This window comes from Epinephelus moara, chromosome 22 (assembly GCF_006386435.1).
Source record: "Epinephelus moara isolate mb chromosome 22, YSFRI_EMoa_1.0, whole genome shotgun sequence".
Taxonomy (NCBI): Eukaryota; Metazoa; Chordata; class Actinopteri; order Perciformes; family Serranidae; genus Epinephelus; species Epinephelus moara.
In genome coordinates, this window is record NC_065527.1 from 15,223,986 (window position 1) to 15,230,813 (window position 6,828).

The following is a 6,828-nucleotide window of genomic DNA, read 5'->3' on the forward strand; positions in this document are numbered from 1 at the left end:
GGTAAGGTAAGACATGTTTGTTTACCATTTAGCTCTGCTTTCCAAAGCGCGGCCGAAATATCGCGAGAACAAGCAGCGATCTCATACAGTGCCTTTTTAGTGGACTAACTTTGGAGTTGAAGTATGCCCGTTCACTTACGTTTTAACAGGTCTGACGCTACTATGCGCCCCGGCCTTACGTTTTAACAGGTCTGACGCTACTATGCGCCCCGGCTGTATCTAAGCTAACGGCTAACATGCAAACTATTATTTTTATGTCACTAGTCACTTGAAACAAATTTAGGACGATAGGAGACAGGTTGAAATAAACCGAAATTTCCCTTTAATGGCTGTTTCTTCCTGCACATTAAAACTGCACTTTGAGCTTCAATACAAAATATTTCACATTGGTCAGCGCAGTTTTTGTTATTACTATTGCATAAGAAAAAGTATGTATGAAACTGTGGGAATGAGGGGTGAACTGTTTTAAAAATGTAAGATTTATCAAGTGCTGGTTGGTGGATCAGATACACGCTGGCTCTCGTTCACTCCAAAACTCTCCTCCTTTTCCACAGTACAAGACAACGGAGACATGTTTTTGCGCCATCCCGGTGTCCCCTCCATATTCACAGTCCACCCAGCTTGATACTTCTTGTTTAGCGCTGTAGAGACCGAAGCTATTCGTTGTGGACAATGTTCTTGAGCCCAGACTACAAGCTTACGATAACATCAAACATGTTTGATTTTGTCGGAACATCAAGAAGCAAAAAAGACTTAAGACAGTTTGGAGTTTTATCCTCCTGAGACCCTCTGTCCTCATATGAGGACATCACATTTTGGGTTAACTTGACCTTATACCTCATTCTACTTAACTTAGACCTGTTGTCCTCGTTCATGGACACTTTTTGTGCCATCTAGTGGTAGTAAGAGCACAATACAATAATCCATGTAAAAACAAGATGGCAGCCATGTCTGCCAAGTCAGTGTGCTGCCGATCCTGACACAAAAGTGGACAAGGTCCAAAACCTGATCACATTTTATGGTTGAAACTTGTTTACTTACGATTAATAATGCTTGTAGTTTGGTATGGCAACAAAATTGACCAATTTTAGCAACAGTAACAAGCTAAGACACTGTTGATTAGGAAGTACTCAATTAAGACATTGGGACTTTATTGTTGTCTCGTTTGAGGACACTGGGACTTAGTTATCGTTGACAATGTTTAGTCTTTTATACTTTTCGGGTCCTACTGATCCCAAATAGCTAGGAGAAATTAAAAAAGCATACCAAACAAAAGTCTCAGGAGGTTATGACCACCTTACACGAAACAGTCGAGATCACAGCAGTGCACACCAACCGAAGTAAAACTCTCATGATTCTATATTGACATTGGCTGGCATAAGGTTGTAGCAGCAAAGCCCTTGAGTGCTGAACTGAACAGGGGTGGGTTTTATTGCTTATGAACTGAACTTTTCATCCGTTCACTTGTAAGAGGAGGATTGCATTATCCATTCATTCAAAAGTCTCACTTTAAAGAAAAAAGGAAATATGCTTTAATTCTTAAGTTATGCCCACAATTCAAATAAGACCTTTAATTCTTACCAGTCTGCTTTTCAATTTGTTCTGTCTCACATCAAACATACTAATATGTGTGACATTGAGGTTTCCTCCACGGACTTCCTGCATCTATGACAGGATCTATATATCCTACTAAGCCAGCAAGCTCAGAAAACCATGGGTACAACGTAAATGGACCGTAAATTTAAGAACTGTTAGCAATCAAATGTTCACAGTTCCGTTGTGGATTGTTTCTCAGGAAAGTACTAAAGCAAATGATTCGCCTGGAGAGCCAGCAGGAACGAGCTGAATGAGTTCGAACACCAGCCAGTGGAAAAATGATTTTACAGTGTTTCCTTCATTATGTAACAGTAGCTTGGACCTACTTTTCCTGAAAGGTACATCAGTAAGTCAGTGAATTAGTTCAGTGTGTTTGTGTCACATCTTTACTTTTACTGAGGTGAATCAGGAAAATATTGTCGGATGTAAAAACTTATATTTAAGTAAACTAAGTGAAAATATAATCAGCTAACGTGACATGATCTGCTCAGGACTGTGAGTTACTACATTCCACACAGTTATACATCACTCATTGCATGTTTCCATTGAGCAAACATATGCTTACAACACAGCTGACAACAGCATTAAAGTCTCTATCAGATATGACTCCGAGGCTTTTTTTGGGATTTGCATGTCTTAAAAACAGCAGTGTGCCTGTATGCTTATAGGGAGGGTACATGTACTTTCACAGGTGCACAGTGAAAACATGCAACATTAAAATAGCTCACTGGCATATAATGACTAGGTAATAGATGATGACGCAGCGATAAACGCTAAACTCCCATCTGGATGTTGAAGAGAGCGACTGAGTGCACCGATGCAGACTCTCATTATGGGCTCTGCAGGGCTGGCTGGCAGGATAACCGATAGTTACCCTGCCCTGGATGTGAAGGCTGGCATTATCCTTGATGTGTGTGCGTGTCAGCGTGCGTGTGGAGGTGGAGGGCGGGGCTGCCTGAATACACAGGTGGCCTGCATGAAATCACTGATAACAAAGCTTGAATGATGCCCTGACATTAGGAAGACTTTCTCTCTGCTGAGCACACCTTGGGGGATTTCACTGCAGGGAGACTTGTTGGTTTAATGACACAATTAGTGCGAAACTGCACCTCCTCCACTAATGGATGCACGATGTGAAATTGTCCCAGAATGACCTCAGGTAACCTTACTGACTTTGAGCATTAAAGGCGCTCTCCACAGATTTTACACATCAAAGTGAGTTTACTCGCCGTGGGGCTTCAGCCAGTGAAAACAGTTGTATAATGTCTCCTGTGGCTCTGGATGGAGCTTTCCTCTGAGAAAATAACCCTGACAAAGTCATCAGGCACAGAGGGTCTAACAAAATATGCTATTGGGTTGCATTATGGGAAATGTAGGATCTGCTTTGATTATGCTTGGGCCCATAAAGGCTGAAAGTCAGGATATTTTGGCCTCTGCTCTGGTTTTGACTTACTTCTTTTTCCTGCAAGTCCCCCAACTTGTAGAGACACATTGCCAAATCACTGGAGTACCAATGTAAGCCTTTTTAAGGACATGCACATTGTAATTGCATGTTTATCTTCCATTTACACTGATGATTGTGTTTGCAGTCTGTCCCTAAAGTTGAAATAGTGGTAATAATCTCAGCCCTGGTTGATCTGGCGACAGCCATAGCTACTGTGTTCACACAAAGTGCAGTTTAACACTACAGCAAACACTCCCTGAGCAACTGCTGTGTCAGATATACAACGGAAAAGCAGCTGGTGTATCTGTTTACAGTGAGGCCAAACAAACTTGTGTTGTTTTAATAGTGTTATTAGAGTTTCTAGCTTTGGCACTAACCGTGATCGCAGATACACTTTCTGTGAATGCTTCACAATAATAGCCGCAGTGTGTTTTGCCAGGTGAATGCTTGTAGAAAATGTTGGGTTTGTATGAGCAGTGTGAATACAGCTCTAACATGGCTGTTGGAGAGTGAAAAAGTAAAAACCGCTTCCTGTGAATTCCTTATGCATGTAAAGGCAATTTATATCCAGTGTAGGAATGGCGGACTACGCCACAGACAATGAAAACTACTATAAAGTGAGGTAATTACAGACTGCCAATACATTAAATTGCTATTGTTGAAAAAAGTCTGACCATAAATAGTAACAAATGGGTTTCTATGGTTTCAGACCAGTATATGAATGAGAAGGAATAGTGGCATCACATGTTAGTTATTTTGCCAAGGGGTCCAGCCACAGTTCTCCTAAGTACCTCCACTTCACTAAGTGCCATCACATGGCCCAGTGCTGGATTCTTTTAATGGCAGTCGCGGTTCACAGTAATGTCAGTGATGTAATTCTTCTGAGTAATATTTTCCTTTACACAGCTGAAAAAAAGTCATTAAGTCAAGTCTCATTATTGCAGCAGACTGGAATGAATGTTTCAAGTCTGGAAAGGTTTTCGGGTCTAAAAGTTGTTGTTGTTGATTCACTGAGGAGCTTTGCTTTTGCTTCCCTGTCAGAAAAGACTAAACACTGCAGCCCTGTGCTCACTCCTGTCACCAACTCTGCTATAATGATGCAGTGGTTTGCAAGTACAGACTCAGATTTCTTAATGCAATTGCATCCAATTACCATTAAAATCACCAAAATGATTCTGCGGCAGTGTCCTCGGGGATAAGGTGCTGTGTTATTGCAGTTATTTTAAATCACCAAATAAGCAAAAAGAAATAACTGAAATTCGTCTGAGGATTACTCCCCAGGAATATCTGTGAGAGCTGGGAGGAATGCATTAATGGATGTGAGAAGCAGGGAGGACTGATTACTTGTGCAGATGGTTTTGGTGGATAAGATGCTCCAGATGCCTGAATGACCCACATGCAGTGACCACATTACATTAATGATTACAGGCTAAGTGGGGGAGTATTTTGGCTCCTATATGTAAGCAATTTTGGCTCAAAGTCTGTGGCTTAAAAAACTGCAGATACATACACATGCGCGTATAGCCAGCACACGCCCCGTGTCTGTGAATGTGGTTTGGAGTCCAGTGGGGTCAGCTTCTGTATTTAGATACCACTCATTACAGTGAGAGAACACAGCAACCGCATGAGGACTAACTACCGGTGTCCGTGCATGTGGAATGTATATTGTTTTTAGGAATAGAGGAACTGTGGAAAGATTCATTATAACAACACTCACCTCTTGCTCGCACTCCCCGCCAAAGAGCCTTAAAGGCATATGAACACGTCTTGATTTAGACTTCTAGAAAAAATAAATTATGCGGGGAATTCCTCACAGTCAGTAATTTTGTAATTTTAGACCGAGGGCGTGGAAGTCACTTCTCCTTGAAATGTTCAAACACATCCAGCCTCTTACACAGCAGCCACTGGCAACCGCGGCCAACGTCGGCCACAGGCAGAGAGCATCTGTCTTTACAAGAGGCAGAGAAGGAGTGCGTTGCCCAGAAAAAAGTGCTTACAAATCACTGACCATCGTCAAAGTTGGAGCTTTAACTTCCTCCAACACGTGTTATAAACATCAATCATGCGGAAGTCTTTCACAACTATCCATGTGTGGGAAGTCTCTGACAGCTAAATATCAGCTTTACTGTCAGGGTAACATCTGCTGACACCTGCTGCACTGCTTTTATGAGCATTTTATGAATAAAAACATTTGCTACAAGTGTATTTTTGTATTCACTTAAAAAGACCTTGCTTTATAAAAAAGAGAATGAATGGTTTCAGCTGTAATGGTTATAGTGTGGCAGCTTAATATCCACTTATGATTTAATTCCTTCCTGTTTCTTAACTGCAGTAGCCTATAAGAGATTATCCAGGTGATCTGCCTAAATAAACACCTGTCTCAACCAATTTCAAACAAACATTATTAACAGAGGCAATTTAAATGGGAATGAGTCTCGATCAATTACCTCACATAATCTGGGAATACGTTCCTCATCCCGACGCAACAAAGAGTCCATTGAGCTGTAGGTCAGTGTGGACGGACTCGCTGGCTGAGTTTCACCTGTGTTATGTCTGCATGTGACTCATTCAAAGACACACATGGCCTTGGCACTGTCAGCGACATGAGCCAGGGACTGAGGAGAGAAACAAGAAATAAAAAAGCCGTGTAGTCAAGGAGGAAAAATGTTCCAGACTCGAGTAAAAGCCTTGTAGGCCTAAATGCTGCAAAACCTATTATATCAAACAGTTTTCTTTACTGTTATTTGCATGTATAATATATTTGCCTTTCTCCATTTTGTCCTTTTGAACCCTTGTTGTTTTACCATTTAACAGTTAAATGTAACTGAATACATTTATTTAAGAGCTGCACATACCTATAAATACAATTTTAGTCCAAGATTACTCGTGCTTTACTTGAGTACATCAACTTTATGCTACTTAATACTTCTACTCCACTGCGTTTCAGTGGGAAATATTGTCGTTTCTACTGTTCTCCAATATATATCTGTGCTATTGGAGTAGTTGTTGGTATGCCTTAAATTGCACGTCTTGTGCTGTGGTCGCATGGACTCAGGCAGACCGTGTCAGCAGACAGAAAACAGCCTCTGGACCGCATGGTAAAAGCAAATAAACAGCCTGACCGTAGGACAGTAAACAAAACATGCATGATATGTTGCAATGTGATATCGTATTGGTTTTTGTGTCTGTTTTTTTATTCTGTTATATTCATTCTAGTAATGTAAAATATTTTACCGTCCTCACATCCAGTAGAATGCGATCTACCGTCTGCCTGTTTCCATGTAAACGCAGCATAAAAAGGCGTGCTGCCCACGCTCAGCAGGGTGGTCTACTGCTAAATGGATGGACTTGCATTTATGTAGTGCCCCTCCATTACCTCGACCACTCAAATGGCCTCACACCGTACACCACATTCACCCATTCACACACACAAACGGCTGAGGCTGCCACACAAAGGGCATCAGGATCTAATTTTGGCCCTGCTAAAGGATCTTGACAAGTGGACTGGAGGAATTGGCTCTATCTCATGAGCTACAGCTTCCTATCAAGCGAGCAACAACATCTTTTGGGTTAATCAAGTGGGTGCCCTCCTTCCTCTGTGTTCTGCTGATAGCCCCACAACACCTCAAATGATATCAAGGGGGGTATCGAGAAGGTGCAACAGCCTGGAGATTTAGGGCCCTATTTAGATGGTCTAAAACGCAAAGCGCCAGGCGTGCGGCGCATGGGCGTGTCCCAGTCACTTGCTAGTTAGACAGCGCGTTTTCAGACTGTGCGCCATGGCGGAG